This window comes from Rhinoderma darwinii, chromosome 9 (assembly GCF_050947455.1).
Source record: "Rhinoderma darwinii isolate aRhiDar2 chromosome 9, aRhiDar2.hap1, whole genome shotgun sequence".
Lineage (NCBI taxonomy): Eukaryota > Metazoa > Chordata > Amphibia > Anura > Rhinodermatidae > Rhinoderma > Rhinoderma darwinii.
Window position 1 is genome coordinate 98,322,536 of NC_134695.1, and position 18,505 is coordinate 98,341,040.

The 18,505-nt window shown below is 37.4% G+C and overlaps 1 protein-coding gene across 1 annotated transcript in view; it reads left to right on the forward strand.

Annotated features, from left to right (window-relative positions):
• LOC142661261 (cadherin-8) overlaps positions 1-18,505 on the forward strand; it is a 279,721-nt gene that overhangs the window by 251,213 nt on the left and 10,003 nt on the right. The window lies entirely within an intron of this gene.

An 18,505-nucleotide genomic window follows, 5' to 3' on the forward strand; every position in this document is an offset into this window, starting at 1 on the left:
CAGCACGTCTCCCTGTTTACACAGGAAGATGTAATGCCGACAACAATAATAATTCATGGTGTATAACTATACAATCAGCCGATGAATGTGTGTTTGCTCGTTCATCTGCTGATCGCTGCACTGTTTACACAGTAGAATGATTGGGAACGAGCGATCATATGAACGCTAGTTTGCCCGATGATTGGCCCGTGTAAAATGGACTTCAAGGGAACCTGTCACCAGCATTTCACCTATTGAACTTTACTTATCCCTCACTGGCCGCTGCTATCAAAAGTTCATTGCCGTTACCCCCTCTCCTAAACTCCTCCTCCGACTGTAAATAAAGGTCTGCAAACATTTTGCGCTTTTTATTCTAATAATCCGTTATCCGGTTGTACGCACACCCCAGAAGAGGACATCAATGCACAAGCACAGGATTTTGTGTGCTGGGGGAAGGTGAGGAGCTGTCAATCAAAAGTAAGGAGGCGGAGTGAACACGGAAAGACTTGCGGAATGAAGATATGACTCTTTTCAAATGAAGATTTGACTCTTTTCTGCTCATTAGCATACGGTGCGGGAACACTAAAAAACTGAATACTAAAGCTACAGAGCCGACTAAGAAGATAATTATAGATTATATAGAAATGATTTTTCACCCACTACCACCAGGTATTGCTGGTTTAATAGGTGAAATGCTGGTGACAGGTTCCTTTTAAGGTTATATATTAATAATCGGATATGAAAAAAAGAGATTGCACTAAGGCTATACAGCATATATATTATATCTTACAATCCAATACCAATGTTTTATTTTCAAATAATCTCCATATATTATTTATAATACATAACTAGAGTTGAGCAAATCTATTCTACACAAATTAAATTCGGTCTGGATTTTCCAAAAGTTATTGGTTCTGTGAATTCGGAAACTTTTGGATTCCGGGTGCACGAATGACGACAAAATGATGGCCATCGGTGAGCACCAGACACCATATTACAGATAAAGAAAGGATCACATGACCTTGGGTGAGTTACCCACTAAGGCCTTGCAGGCAGACTTGCCGAAATTCTCTGCGATTATTGCTCCGTGTACCCATATATGTTGTTCTCACTTTGACATTACTAAAGTTGGCTTGGCATTAAAGGGCATGAAAGGGGTTGGATACAGTCCTAGAAAACATCAGAAGGTCAGACAGGCAATTGGGGACTTTGGATCTGCAGTGAATTTATCGAATTGGACAGCCAACTCGATCAAATCGGAGCCAAAACAAATTTTACTCAACTCTATATAAAGGGAAAGTAACTCATCTCGATATACCCTTAAAGAGATGGTCTTCAACATGAGGCTCTCCAGCCGTTGAAAAACGACAACTCCCAGCATTTCATTACAGCTACAGAGGTAATACATTGGGAGGATAATTCCATAAAAAAAGCTGGATGGAGCACCATATGGCAGCGCACGGAGCGCCTACAACTATGAAGCTGCAGATAATCCACGTAGAGCGCTTTACTTAATACGCCTCTACAACATAATGCAAAAAAGCCACATCAACCAGACAAGGTTGGGTAACTGCTATATACTTGGAAAGGTCACCTCAAAGTTTCAGAGTGTTCAAAGTATCATCTAAAGTTCATTTTCTTCGATAGGAATACGCTGGTAATTATACAGACAATTATCTAAAGTTCAGATTTTTCAAGACAAAAAGTCAGAGTGGCTTTCACCCTAACATTAAGCGTTAAACAATTAGCTTTAATAATGCACCGCAATGCTAATTGCCTTAATAGCAACTTTAGCACAATGCCAACATTTTCTGTGAACAGAATTAAGGCATCTGAAATAAAAATCCATCTGTTATATGTATAATTTACATTCGACATATTAACATTTACATGGGAATAAGCAGAAAAGTATTTTACATCTGATTACATTGTTTCTGAGTTATTCTCGTTAAAATTTAATGGCCTTAAAACGACTCTACAGCACTTAATATGCCTTTCATAATCAAACAAAAATGTTAACACTTGCAACTTATGCTTTAAGCAGATTTGTACGTTTAGAAGGGATGCTGCCAAATATCAGTAATTTGAAGGTCCAGGGTCTAATGAATACATTGTTCATATACATCTCTATACACCTGTCATCTCTCATTTGTAGGCAGATGTAGCATTGCTGAGTTTGTCATTGGCACAGTGAGCCTGGTGTTTCCCTACAGAGCTGCAGTTTAACTTACAGAGTTATTGTGTTGGTGTTAGTATGTAATATAATATATAGTATACAGGTCAATAAAATGTCTCTCTTTGTGTGAACCTATATTGAAGAATTGTAGTAAAACTTCATGGAATTAGATAGTATCCCTAATTCTACTTTTTAATATAATTTATATGGGGAAAATGGCATCTTTCTCACCCTCCAGTAGGTTGTAGTTTCTGTTTTCCTGCCTGTGGGTTCTCTATAAATGTTTAGCACCTCCTCAGTCCCGTCAAACATCTGTCTAGTGTAAAACAATAATTAGAAGACAGGAAGGAGGGAGAGGAAGGGGATGCAGCTGCAATTTCTCTGAGTGTGATAGGCAGCATGGAGTAAGAGGGGAGGGTGAGCAGACGTGAGGAGACATCTGATTGGCCACAGAACACAACACAGCATTTATATCACAGCAGGAAATACCTACTCACTCAGCATGGAGAAAGGAAATATATATTCAAAGAAAGAAGCAAAAGGAAGGGAAAAGGTTAAAAAAAATGCAGGTTAGACAAATTATATCTGACTCCACTGCATCTAATATACAACTCTACAGCGATAGTGTTGCTTTTATTTAGATTTTATTTTTAAAAAACACATAGCCGTCAGCTACGTCTCCTGATTCTTTCCCTAATTGTGCATGCTTTATGTGACCCCATTTATTATACAATCGGAAAACTAATTTAAAGACGAACTGTCACCACGAATCAGATCATAATCCTTAAGCAATACAATAAAGACAATTCATAGATATAATATAGGGGCCATTAAGTTTTTTAATGTTATACCTGATTATAATGATAGAAAATTTTCACCAAGTATATAAATTAATCAATAGTCCAGTGGCCATTATCCAGGCCTAGCTAGCGTGCCTCATTTTCACCACTTCAGGGTGACTGCCACTGGTATTGCCATTACTAGAGCTCCTGAGTCCTAAAATATCATATATGTACAGTCCAGGGGAGTCATGGTACCAGGGTGACGTCTGGCACTTTTTGGAGCTGGCAGGGGCTCTTAAAAAAGGGCCCTCTGTGCTTTACCAATTTCAACTATATCCACGTCCTAAGGTACAGTTGAATACAATATTGAAGCAGCGAGCCATCGGCTCCCTGCCCCACCATTCCCTCTCGTAGGGCAAAAACCTAGTTTTTTTAGGGAGGCATACACTTTTAAGTCCCTAGATATGCCTCTGGAACACACAATTAATATTTTATAACTATTACTGATCAGTCATATTGCGCCAGAGTACTTGCTCAGTCCCGGAGTGAACAGAAGGAGCATAAAATATGTTTTTATAGTATTCCTTTGTAACAAACTGATTAAAGGAGTTTTCCGAGTTATTTTTAAAAAAAAATTGCCATTGTAGGAGGGATGCAAAAAAAAAAAAAAAAGTAATTACTTACCTCACTGATCCTTGTTGTTCCAGCGCCGCCACTTCCGTTCCTCCCCGACACTGTGATTTGACATAGCTGTATGATGTGCTTGTTTACCCACATGATCGCTGCAGCCAATCACTGGTCTCAGTGGGTATATGGCACAGGATCACTGAGGCCAGTGCTTGGCTGCAGCGATCACGTGGGTATACGGGCATGTCATTCTGTTTTTGGCCTCCTATTTGGTGACAAGTCTCCATACATAACACCCCCATAACCCACAATTCCATCTTAGAAAATACACATTTCCTTGAATCGCAACAGTAGTTGGAGGAAACGGCAGTTCAACTTGTACAATCTCCCATGTCGATGACAAGTATATGTTTTGATATAAGAAAGGAAGTGTAAGCTGAAAGGTTCAGTTATAGCTAAAAGGTCAATAAGTAATGTAGTAGAGATATGACCTTTTCACAAAATGTATACCATGGAGACGAGAAACTGAGGTGGTGTCTTAATGGTTTTTAGTGCCTTGTTATATTTGAGGATAAAGGTAAACATGTGTAGTTGATAATAAAATAGATAGATAGATAGATAGATAGATAGATAGATAGATAGATAGATAGATAGATAGATAGATAGATAGATAGATAGATAGATAGATAGATAGATAGATAGATAGATAGATAGTGAGATAGATAAATAGATAGATAGATAGATAGATAGATAGATAGATAGATAGATAGATAGATAGATAGATAGATAGATAGATAGATAGATAGATAGATAGATAGATAGATAGATAGATATGAGATAGATAGATAGATAGATAGATAGATAGATAGATAGATAGATAGATAGATAGATAGATAGATAGATAGATAGATGATAGATAGATAGATAGATAGATAGATAGATAGATAGATAGATAGATAGATAGATAGATAGATAGATAGATAGATAGATAGATAGATAGATATGAGATAGATAGATAGATAGATGATGATAGATAGATAGATAGATAGATAGATAGATAGATAGATAGATAGATAGATAGATAGATAGATAGATAGATAGATAGATAGATAGATAGATAGATAGATAGATAGATAGATAGATATCACCGATGGATACAAGCTTGTGTTTAAAACTAGAATTACACTAAAGAGATTGTGTAATCTGAGCAACTTGACCTCATGTCATTACAGACATTTATCGTGCAATTTAATATTATACACAAAGAATGGATAATAATAGAACAACATTTTCCATGAAGAAAAAAAGCATAACATATAAAAGGCAGAGTCAGACTAATTATTTGAGATGGAAAAAAATATATATAAGTGAGAAAACGACATATCAATGTGCCCGTTCACTTACTTAAAGGCTATATCCATACACCAAAGTCGGGTAGGGGAAGTATGGAGCTGGCTCACGGAGTGAACCCGCTCCATACGATGCCGGTGTCGGCTGTTTGTTACAGCCGACACTTCAGAGTAACGAGCGGCATCGTGCTCGAGAGCGATCCCGCTCGTTTAACTCGTTAAATGCTGCGGTCAATAGCGACCGCAGCATTTAAATCGCTAGAAAGAGGGGGGCGACCCCCTCTAACAGTTCATCGTGCCCCCTGCAACGCAATCGTGGTGGGGGGGGGCGATGGTTGCTCTGACTGTCTGGGGGACTAATGAAGGCCCCTAGGTCTGCCATCTTTGTGCCCCTATTAAGCCCTGCCTCCGGCAGCCTAGAAGCCTGTCAGAGTCACAATATACTGCAATACATTAATATATTGATCGCTGGTTGAAGTCCCCTAGGGGGACTAATGAAAAAAGTAAAAGTGAGTTAAGTAAAGTTTTTCTTTTATGCAAAAAAAAAGAAAACAAAATTAAAAGTTAAAAAAAAAAAGTTTTCCCATTTTCCCCCTAGAGCAAAGTAAAAAATAAATAAATAAACATAATTGGTATCGCCGCATCCGTAAATAAAAGTCGGAACTATTACAATATATCATTATTTAAACCGTGCGGTGAACGCCATAACAAAAAAATTGTAAACGCCAGAATCTCTATTTTTTGGTCACCACTTCTCCCACAAAAAATTAAATAAAAAGTGATCAAAATGTATGTATGTGGATGTACCCCAAAATGGTATTATTAAAAACTACAGCTTTTCCCGCAAAACATAAGCCCTCATACCACTTAACCGACGGAAAAATAAAAAAGTTCTGGCTCTCGGAATTTGGCGACACAAAATAAATTTTCTTCTTAACACTTAGGTTTTTACTTGTGAAAGTATTAAAATATAGAAAAAACTATATATATTTGGTATCACCGTAATTGTATTGACCCACAGAATAAAGTTAACATGTTGTTTTAATTGCACAGTAAATTCTGTAAAAACGGCGTACAAAAAAACATGGAGGAATCGCAGTTTTTTTCATTTTCTACCCCACAAATAATGTTTTTCCCATTTCCTAGTACATTATATGGCACAATACATGGTTCTAGGAAAAACTACAACTTGTCCCGCAAAAATCAAGCCCTCATAGGACTATATAGATGGAAAAATAAAGACGTTATGGCTTTTGGAATGTGGGTAGGAAAAAACGAAAATGTTAACGAAAATCTGAAAAAGGGCTGCGGCGGGAAGGGGTTAAAGGAAATCTTTTTGTTTTTCAATAAATTATTTATTTGTGTGTTTTCAAACAACTTTTAGATGGGCTTTTATAATTTTTTTCTACTTTTTACGATACAGCTTCTATGTATCCTGTATACGTAGAAGCTGTATAGTTCTGTCTCAGCTAAGTTCGACAGTTCAGCTGAACTGACTGCCAGACTAAAATTTGGTCCTGCCTGTCCCTGACAGACAGGATCCAGCTAATGATGATCCCATCTAAGTTCATAACTTAGATGCAATATTTTTGCCGGATCCTGTGTGTCAGAGACACTCAGGACCCTATCTCAGTAAAGCCATCAGTTCAGCTGAACTGACAGAATTAGCTGAGACAGAACAATACAACGTCTATGTACAGATGTAGCCGTCTTTATCTTGACTTTTAAATATACACTGGCAAAATCCTTTATCTTGGCTTTTTCAGTGGCTTTTCTATGGCTTTTGCTGTGTGATATCACGCTGCAGCAAGTTATCAGAGTCAAGATAAAGATGACTACATCCGTATACAGGACACATAGAAGCTGTATTGTAAAAAGGGAAAAAAGTCAATTTAAAACTTGTCTAAAAAACACATAAAACATTGCTTTATAAAAAAAATAAAAAAATGTCAAATGTGAACATAGCCTTTAAAGGTGCTAAACAGCCCTTGTCCACATGTGCTACTATGGCATATGGACATAATAAAGGAGACGATCTTCTATGAACCAGAGGAGAGAGCTGCTTCAAACAGTTTTTGCTCAATTGAACTTGGCATGACAATATATTACATCGTTTCCCATTCATTTAATTGAGCAAAGTGTCATACTACAATTCTCCTGCAGAGGCCATCGCAGGGAAAATAAGTGACCAATGCAGATTCCCCCGCTGATTGCCAGGGATTTGATCAATCAGATTTACAAAGAGCCACTGATTGCGGAGATTACTTCATTTTGAGGTGGGGTTGTCCAGTTTGGACAAAGCCTTAAACAATTCTAACAATAAATGAAACTTGTAAATAATATTGATGCGTCATAATATGCATTATCGATGGAATCTGAGGCCTTAAAGGCCTTACCCTTACATCAGAATCACCAGAGTGAAGCTACCTGGTCATTCTAGTATACATTCTACACAGGTACATCCATATTTGCATAGGGGAATGTGCTGTTATTGTTTATGGAGAATCCTAAACCCTTTTGTATCTTTCTCTGTACACTTTCTTAAGGCTTGTCTCATGCCCTGTTAGGGTATATGGACGTCATACAGGAGTGGCCCCTTGAACAAAAACCCCTCACTTAGTCAAAGGGGAAAGAGTATTACAAAGAGCTGTGTACAGTAATACTACATTTCTTCTATAATAAACTACAACAAATGTATAGCAGCCAACAGAGGTTTGCTGGGGGTTAAAGAAGGTGGACCTGTCTTCTATCTAAACAAAAGATTTTATTCGAAAGACAAAATTGGTTTTGATTTATCCTGACATTGTGATTTCAAAATAAAGTATTTTTCCATATTTGACCCATATTAAAGTCTTACAGTAAAATATATTATGAAGCACTTTATTCTATAATAATATGAATAGATCATGGTAAAGGACTAGAGCAAGGTCATCGAAATACAGTAACATCTGTAACGTCTCAGAGATATTGCCTTACAGTCAATGTCAGGTTCTTGCATTTTATTTTCATAGATGATGTGGCGCTATTTGCTCAAAATATATTAACCTTTCATTTCATCAAGAATTATATTCTTCTGTTACTGAAACAATTTTTGCTGAGTCTATTTTTTCTTCTGGTAGTTTATGACACTTTATTCTCAGCCGGTCATTTTTTGACCTTGACCAATTGTGTGTCAGATGGATTTCCCGGCCTGAATGCTGTACAGGTGAACGGGACTCCTGCCATCATAGACATATATGATGCTTGAAGTTCCTGCCTCCTCACGGAACGGCTGTTTCCTACTGAACAAAATGATACAGTACGGAACAGCAGTTCCATGGGGAGGCACTAGACTCCAAGCATCATAAATGTCTATGATGGCAGGAGTCCCGTTCACCTGCACCACGGTCGGGCTGGGAAATCCGGCCGACACACGGACCGTTTTTTACGGCCTGAACTCGGTCATGTGCAAGAGGTGTAAGCCATTCGGATCAAATTTTTCTAGCATTGTGCTTTGCAAATTATGCTAAGGTCGATTTCACCCAGCTGTATTATGGCCAGATTTTAGGACCAATATTGTGAATGCAGCACCCAGACCACACATGGTTCTATGGAACCCAACTTAGATGACCATAGAATTGGATGGTACCAGAAGTTACAGCCATAACACAGAGCCTAAAGTGCAATATGTACGTGAAACCAGCCTAATTATTAAATTAAATTATTATTTGAAGGTTTTGCTGGGAAGACATTGAAGCTAAAAGGAACTGGCTACGTTATTGTGTGTAGGTGTGTATAGTTTATGTGTCTGCTGGGAAGACATAGCAGCTAAAAGGAACCGGTCACATTAAAAATGAAATTGTCGTGCTGGAAGACCCAGCCACGAGCCATTTTTAATGTCCTGGTGGAGGGAAGGAGGTTGTCACTCAGGATTTGACGGTACATGGCTCCATCCATTCTCCCATTGATGCGGTGAAGTAGTCCTGCGCCCTTAGCAGAGAAACACCCCCAAAACATAATGTTTCCACCTCCATGCTTGACAGTGGGGACGGTGTTCTTTGGGTCATAGGCAGCATTTCTCTTCCTCCAAACACGGCGAGTTGAGTTAATGCCAAAGAGCTCAATTTTAGTCTCATCTGACCACAGCACCTTCTCCCAATCACTCTCAGAATCATGCAGATGTTCATTTGCAAACTTCAGATGGGCCTGTACATGTGCCTTCTTGAGCAGGGGGACCTTGCGGGCACTGCAGGATTTTAATCCATTACGGCGTAATGTGTTACCAATGGTTTTCTTGGTGACTGTGGTCCCAGCTGCCTTGAGATCATTAACAAGTTCCCCCCGTGTAGTTTTCGGCTGAGCTCTCACCTTCCTCAGGATCAAGGATACCCCACGAGGTGAGATTTTGCATGGAGCCCCAGATCGATGTCGATTGACAGTCATTTTGTATGTCTTCCATTTTCTTACTATTGCACCAACAGTTGTCTCCTTCTCACCCAGCGTCTTACTTATGGTTTTGTAGCCCATTCCAGCCTTGTGCAGGTCTATGATCTTGTCCCTGACCTCCTTAGAAAGCTCTTTGGTCTTGCCCATGTTGTAGAGGTTAGAGTCAGACTGATTAATTGAGTCTGTGGACAGGAGTCTTTTATACAGGTGACCATGTAAGAGCTGTCTTTAGTGCAGGCACCACATTGATTTGGAGCGTGTAACTGGTCTGGAGGAGGCTGAACTCTTAATGGTTGGTAGGGGATCAAATACTTATTTCTCTGTGCACAATGCAAATAAATATATATAATTTTGACAATGTGATTTTCAGTTTTTTTTTTTTATATAATCTATCTCTCACTGGTAAAATTAACCTAGCCTAAAAATTCTAGACTGTTCATGTTTTTGACAGTGGGCAAACTTACAAAATTAGCAAGGGGTCAAATACTTATTTCCTTCACTGTATATATATATAGTTATATATGACTATTATTATTAATATTATTATGTCTATTATTATATTGTAAATCTAAACCTCTGCTCTTTATTTGCTTACAAGTCCATTGGGCAGTTATTTTTAATGATTGACAGCATTCCCTGTATGAATATGCATATAGACATAGCTGTCATTCACTGATTAGGACCGCCTACTGGACTCCTAAGCTCACAATGAGCATAGGTTTTGTGTGTAACTTTCTATTATATTGCTTTAAGCCAAATTAAGTGCACTTTATGGAAATGGCCAAACTGTTCATGTACCCTATAACTTTCGGTTGCTAGTCGTTATCTTTTAGCTAAGAATTTCTTATTTTTCGGTTAATGTTCTCAAATCATCAGTCTCATCATGGTTCAATCTATGTAACACTGTAAATCTTGATATCCCTTTGATGCAACTTTTTGTTTTTCCAAACACGTCGCCTCATCACGTATTAGTGAAAACTGCATAATTAAAGTTTTAACTACAGTGGAATTAGTAGAAGGAGTGAAGTAAACTACCATCTGGAAGCACTAATATTTTAAGGAGCTGCTTATACAAGTAGGATCTGTATCTGCCCTACTTTCTCTATTAAGGATGGCACTTGCGAGAAACTGAAGGGGATTTGCAGTGACATGTCATTGTAATTGCTACTCTGCGGTATGTTCCTAAAGACAGTTTGGGAAGTAGAATTGAGTGCAGGGAGTTCAATGAAAGGATTTGGCCATTTGGTGGGTGGTCAGAGGATCGTGGCAAACTGTGCTGTCAGGTTATGTGAAAAGACTGTATTCCTCAGAGTACGCTTTGGCTTTTTGAGAGAAAAGATCTTGAAAGTTACTTTGTGTGTTCACGCTGTATAATTGTTTTATCGCTCTAACCCGACTTAGTGTGTTCACAATGGACATATTTCATGATCTTTAGTGTTCTCGAAAACACAAAAGAACCAATATGTAACATTTCAAAAATGCAAAAGTCAAATTGTACATTACAATGGTTCCCTCACTGCTCTTTGGCGCCCCGCTGTAAAACCTTTGTTAAATCTAGTTATCCTGAGTTTCATGTGTGTATTTTTTTCCAGACCTGCTTTTGTCGTTCTCACTGTACATTTATTTTTACCTTGCTTGAGTTTCTCATTCTTGATACTGTGGCTGGTGGAAAAGTGAAAAAAAAGAAGCTATAATAATTCAAAGTATAGAATAAGTTACAGTGTACAATGTCAAAGAAGTCTAATGGATTTATTTACTAAAAACCATAAAGAACAAATGTGCAATAAAATCTACAACCCAGAAGAAATGTTCCACTTGTATGGAAGAAACGAACCGGCACTGGTGTGTCTATGAGAATAACACAAGTCACACAAATATCATGCATCAACTTTTTGCAATTTCAGTTGTATGAATTTGTAAAAGGTGGTGCTCTGTGTTTAGACAGAAGTAGATACCAGTAATTCACAAATTGAAGAAAATTTCACGGCACTCACCAAATAGCAACATTTCTCTTTATTGCAAAATTTGGTCACAAGATAAACATTTCACGTGTGCCCATGCTTAGTCAAAGCCTCCATGGAGACATTTCACTAAATTTATCCAGATGGTTGCCCATACCAGGGGCATTCATAGATGAGGGAGTGGCCCCTGATTCCAGGATTGAAGTGTCTGGGGTTTGTTTTAGTTCTTACCCAATTTTTTCTAGAATGTTTTTTGCTAACATTACAAAAGCTGAGTTGTCTACTCGATCGACACCATCCACGGTTAAGGGGCTAGTTGCAGTTTGAGTTGTCTCCCCATTCTCTACAATCCTCATAGTACCTACCTCTATGATAAGTAGGACCTTCACTCCTACAGTACTGTTGGGACCAATTCTTTACGTGTGAATTCAATTTAGGTAGACATTCCATATATTTGAGATGTGTAGGGTGGAATCAGGGCACAACTAAATGTTACATTTGTTCTTTAACAAACATTGACCAGTCCTGCTGCTTGTCCTGGAATCTGTCATGCCTATAAGGCTGGCTAAATTTAAGATATGAAGCTGGCAGGCAAAGTAATTGGCCTATAAGTGTAGTTGTCTTCCAATTAAATGTTTTGTGTTTTCCAAATAATGATGTTCTGATTTTCAAGAGGATTATTAGTAATTGTCATTTGTATTTAAAGTCCACATCTGAGATAGGATCTCAAAGGTTCTTTATTGTCTGCTGTATCCTTATATGTGACCTAATACATGAGATTACTAAGTGAACTGTGAGCGGTTCAAAGGAGCATCCATAGTAATGATCATGGATGAGGTCCAAATGAACGTCCATAGACAAAAACATTTTAGAAATTTTACTGAAAGTACATAGAAACAATTATAGTGAAGTATTTTGTTAAATAATAATTTTCTAGATCATTTGGATTCTAATTCTATATTACAGAACAGATCGGCCATGGTCCATGCTGCGAGCTGCTCAAAACTGTGCGGTATGAGAAAGAGTGCCCTGCTCTGTCTCCTAGACTCCTGTCTCCAGTACAGAAGCCAGTGCTGTATGATCACATTACATTCTACATTGCTGGCTCCTGTACTGGAGACAGGAGCCTTGGAGGCAGAGCAGGGCACACTTTCTGTTACCATACCGTTATGAGAAGCCCTAAGAATGGACCACTTCTGGTCTGTGCTGCTATCTAAAAGCAAAATCGACTAAACAAATTATATAGAGAATTTAATATTTTTAAAATTTATGCACTGTAATAATTTTTCTATATAATTTAGCTATTTATAGTCAATTTATTTTCTTAATTCATATTATTTACTAATATTATTATGTGAATATTATTTAATAGTAAATAATAATATGAAAAAATATTCTTTTTTTTATTATTATTTTGACTATATTTTTTATCATTATTATTATTTATACCGTCTAAATATTTTTTTCTGTTTTTATGAATTAATCATTTACATTATTCATGCAGTTCATACAGTGTCAGTTCCCAAGATCTAGGCATAAGGACCAATTTTTTTAAAATAAAATACTAATAAAATATGCATGTTATTAAAAATATATGATACTTTAGATTCACGAGGTTTTAAATGCTGCAAATCAATAAGTCTGCAGGCTTGTGATCTTGCTTTATGTGTCATGTGGGGCTTAAAATGACAATGGACAGTGGAAAAAGTTATGTAATACAGTTTTAGCAGCGTGGTTCACATGCCAGTTGTTCTGTTGGCGGCTCCCCAAGGTAAACGCGATGCAGAAGATAAGGAATTCTCTGCTGTTTCATAGGCTGACATTTTCCACGTTCATTTACCTTCACATAGGAACAAAGCCAAGCTGGCATTAATGCGAGAGGGTCAATCAATTGCACAGTGGGTGAATGTCAACTTAGAGCTTATTCATTTTTTCAGACGTGAGAAAAATACCTAAGAGCTCTCTTGCTTCTGTGGACCTTGGTCAATAGAGGTGTTCTAAATCTTGAAGGTAACAAAGGACACTTTAGTGTTTATATCTGTATGCCAAACACATGCAGAATGTCTTCTTCACCATTTACTGCAGAGAAGATGAGTTTGATTTTGAGAAAACATAAAATATATCTCTGAACTACTAAAAAAATTTTTCCTTAATGTGCCTTTATAAATTATGGGAAAAACAAATTTATTTGACACATCATAAAGTGTAGCTGTTATTAGTCTAATGTGCACATCCTATTTAGAGTTTATTGCAATTTTCAATAAAAATAAACCCTGTATAAACCTGTATAAAGAGCCATGTAGGAGCACCGTACATAGACATCAATGTATGTGGATCCGGTTTCATGCACCAACATTGTTTCACATCTATCATAACCACAACAAACAGAGGCATAACTTGAAGCTCCTGGGCCCAAATGCTAAATCTATAACAGGACCCCATCCACCATATATAATTTGTAATACTGGTGGCTTCTTATGTGGCTGAGTGGCTTTTGGGCTCACTCCCTTGTAAATTTTATAAATTGAGTTGTCAGATGGGACAGGGGATATAACGTCACATAACTAGAAGCATTTACCATTTAAGAGTCTGGGAAAGCTGGATGAGATGACAAAAGCTGCAGTATCTATAATAGCCACCATATTGCTTGTCATGCAGCTGTTTCATAAACATATTTATGCATGATGCTGTTTTGGAGGCAAAGGGTGGTCACACCAAATATTGATTTGATTCAGATGTCTCCTGTGTTCATTCACTTTGTATATTGTTAATTGATGAAAAAAATACTCCAATTTTTTTAAAGCATTCTCACTTTGCAGCATTTTTCCACAACTGTCTAAAACTTTTGCACACTACTATATATATATATATATATATATATATGAGTATATATATATATATATATATATATATATATACACACAGTACATATGTACATATATTTTTTTAGTCACCTCCTCCATAAATGTTACATTGAAATGAGCAATTATTCACTGCATAAGATAAACATACAATATATGCTGACACGTGTATCTCTTACTTTCATTACACTGTATTTATTTTATTTTTTTTTGCTAGCAAAATTCCCTTAAGCTCTTTTCATTGATAGTAATACCAGTCAGTAAGTTACATGAACAGTATCTTGAAAATAAGTTATAATTTTGACAGCTTTATGTGGCTTTGAATGTCCTCTTCATCAGAGTAGGGATTTGAGAAATTACGAGTTTAAATCGATATAAAAAGCGGTTAAGTAAGCAATTCAACTACAACATAAACCATCAAACCAGCATAAATATATCTAGAAAGAAGAAAAAGAAAGCATTTATACATAGTTACCACATATTTAGCCATCAAATATATATGTCACAAAATGTTTTTCTTTCTGTCACTATCTGTTATAAAAAAAAAACTGAAATATTGCAATTTTTCACATTGGCAATTGAGCCTTTAATAAACTAACATGTCCTGTTTTGTAGAGATCACCTCTTAGCTGTCATCTACAGAGCATGCCTACGGGACTATTGCTTCTCACGTAGTTTCTAACATAGTTAAAATGTAAAAGCGTAAGTTAAAAATCTAGTCCTCAAATTCCGGTAAAATGAAACAATATGTTGTAGAAACCTTAAGGGAAACTCCACCCAAAACAAACGTTTCCTAAGGAATTCCATGTATTTGTTTTTGTATTAGTCTGATATCTGTTCTTTTTCTTGCTGCTTCTCTCATTAATCATCAGATCCAGCATACGGTGACCATTGCATAGCAATAGCTTGAATGAGTCTTTAGTGACACACTTTCTCTACTTGAGTGATTGGGGATAAGTCTGTGTCACTCAAACAGGCACCAGAACTTCCTGTATAATGCAATTACATGGACTGTTCCACACAGGCACTCCACAGAGGGAACACAAACTCCTATCACGGTTACTGCTGATGATTTGACCAATTCCTGTAACAAAGTTATAATAAGATCACAGTTCAGCGTCCCAGGCTCTATACTTATAATCTCTTAGCTTATTTGGGGGGAATATTGATGATAGGACAATGACACTGTCTTCCCCAGGCAAAGCCAGAAATTGTACTGGATGTACCAACTCATGTTATGCTCAGGTTGATGCTGGATTGCAGGAATGTAAGTACCTTATACTGTACATAAAATAAGTTTAAAGTTTCATACACAATCAGATAGGGGGCGCTATGATGAAAAGCTTTGTTTCCATTATATTATGGATTTATACAGTTGCTTAATATAAGGTTATTATGTAAAAGTTCCCAAAGTGGAGCATTAACTATAATAAAAGACAGTATAGTTCTCATCAGACTGTATTACAGCATTCTCCAGTATCTGTGTCCCAGCTCTGTAGAGAATACCATCTTGGAGCTTGATTGCAACGATGAGAATGGGAAATTTGTTGTGAATTTGTGACGAGAGCAAAGAGATGTTTTTATGATTTGCTCAAATTTGATATGGAAACCGTTGATGGTAGTACTCTTGTATTGTGGGAGCAATTGTTTGAGTGGAGTACATGCCCATCTTTAAGAAACCAGTTGACATTTTGCAAGTGCTGTACATCATGATTTTATCATTTATGTATATTACTGCAGATGTACGGTTGCTGTCGAGTATAAGGTGTCCACCTTTCACCACTGAAAATGTTGTAAACTGTATATATGTAAATGTTATGATCATTTAATGGGTTAAATACATTTTTCTTCCACCACCCTCATGACCAGCATGAAGAACCTGGTATGTAAGGTCACAGGTACACATTTATATCTGCAATAAATTCCCTATAAAGGAACATATCCAAGCGGGGATATGTATATATATATATATATATATATATATATATATATATATATATATATATATATAAAATATATATATATATATATATATATATATATATATATATACATAGATAGATAGATAGATAGATAGATAGATAGATAGATAGATAGATAGATAGATAGATAGATAGATAGACAGATAGATAGATAGATAGATAGATAGATAGATAGATAGATAGATAGATATATCTACACATTACACAATTTTGGCCCACTCCTCTTTGTAGATCATCTGTAAATCATTACAATTTCGAGGCTGTCGCTTGGCAACTCGGATCTTCAGCTCCCTCCATAAGTTTTCAATGGGATTAAGGTCTGGAGACTGGCTAGGCCACTCCATGACCTTAATGTGCTTCTTTTTGAGCCACTCCTTTGTTGCCTTGGCTGTTTGTTTTGGGTCATTGTCGTGCTGGAAGACCCAGCCACGAGCCATTTTTAATGTCCTGGTGGAGGGAAGGAGGTTTTCACTCAGGATTTGACGGTACATGGCTCCATCCATTCTCCCATTGATGCAGTGAAGTAGTCCTGTACCCTTAGCAGAGAAACCCCCACAAAACATAATGTTTCCACCTCCATGCTTGACAGTGGGGACGGTGTTCTTTGGGTCATAGGCAGCATTTCTCTTCCTCCAAACACGGCGAGTTGAGTTAATGCCAAAGAGCTCAATTTTAGTCTCATCTGAGCACAGCACCTTCTCCCAATCACTCTCAGAATCATCCAGATTTTCATTTGCAAACTTCAGACGGGCCTGTACATGTGCCTTCTTGAGCAGGGGGACCTTGCGGGCACTGGAGGATTTTAATCCATTACGGCGTAATGTGTTACCAATGGTTTTCTTGGTGACTGTGGTCCCAGCTGCCTTGAGATCATTAACAAGTTCCCCCCGTGTAGTTTTCGGCTGAGCTCTCACCTTCCTCAGGATCAAGGATACCCCACGAGGTGAGATTTTGCATGGAGCCCCAGATCGATGTCGATTGACAGTCATTTTGTACGTCTTCCATTTTCTTACTATTTCACCAACAGTTGTCTCCTTCTCACCCAGCGTCTTACTTATGGTTTTGTAGCCCATTCCAGCCTTGTCCAGGTCTATGATCTTGTCCCTGACATTCTTAGAAAGCTCTTTGGTCTTGCCCATGTTGTAGAGGTTAGAGTCAGACTGATTAATTGAGTCTGTGGACAGGAGTCTTTTATACAGGTGACCATGTAAGAGCTGTCTTTAATGCAGGCACCAAGTTGATTTGGAGCGTGTAACTGGTCTGGAGGAGGCTGAACTCTTAATGGTTGGTAGGGGATCAAATACTTATTTCTCTGTGCACAATGCAAATAAATATATATAATTTTGACTATGTGATTTTCTTTTTTTTTTTTATATATATATATATATATATATAATTTATCTCTCACCGGTAAAATTAACCTAGCCTAAAAATTCTAGACTGTTCATGACTGTGACAGTGGGCAAACTTACAAAATCAGCAAGGGATCAAATACTTATTTCCTTCACTGTATATATATATATATATATATATATATACATACACACACCGTTTAGTCAACCAGAAAGCTTCTCCAGGGCTTTGTGTAAGGATGGCGCGCTCAGTTTAACCTCAGTCCTTTATCCCATGAGCAATGTGGACCTATACAAGGCTCATCCTATCAAATTACCCCATATTGTTAGTAGAAAAGCAGGGTTTTTTTTTTTTACTTTTCAGGACATTGAAAAAAGGTAATGAATGTACACCATCTGTGAACCTACACCTTTTGGTTATGGGGCTTCCTGGGGCTTATGACTTCTAGGTACACTGATACTTGGCTGCCAGAGGGGAGAGCCACTATGGATGTACTGTAGGATTACTTATGATACACTATACATACTATACACTATACACTTACTATACACTATACATATACTCTTTGTCAGTAGTGTAAATAGAAGAGAGGAAGCCATAAACCTAAGATAAAAATCTGCCCCCCATTATAATGCCGAGTTGTTCCACCCATAACAGAAGAGTCTGGTGTTTGTCTATCTTTTCAACCTTTGGGTCAATTGGCGTTCGATTGTTAACGATGCAGTTCCTCTGAACGGGAAATCCTGCATAAGTTATTGGCAGTAGCATAGGGGATGGAACCAACCAGGGCTGGGACCCCTAACTCCAGGGGCCCTATAGCAGCCCTATAGTTTGTCTCTATGGTATGTATGCCCTTTCATATAAATAGCGGATTTTATGCCAAGCTGCCGAGATATAGATTTGTGAGTAGCTTTGTTTTTGAGAAAGAAAAAATCTTCAGCAAAATGAATCTTTGATTGCTGATACTAAACATAGTGACAGATAATATTGGCGCATTCAGTGTGTGAGAA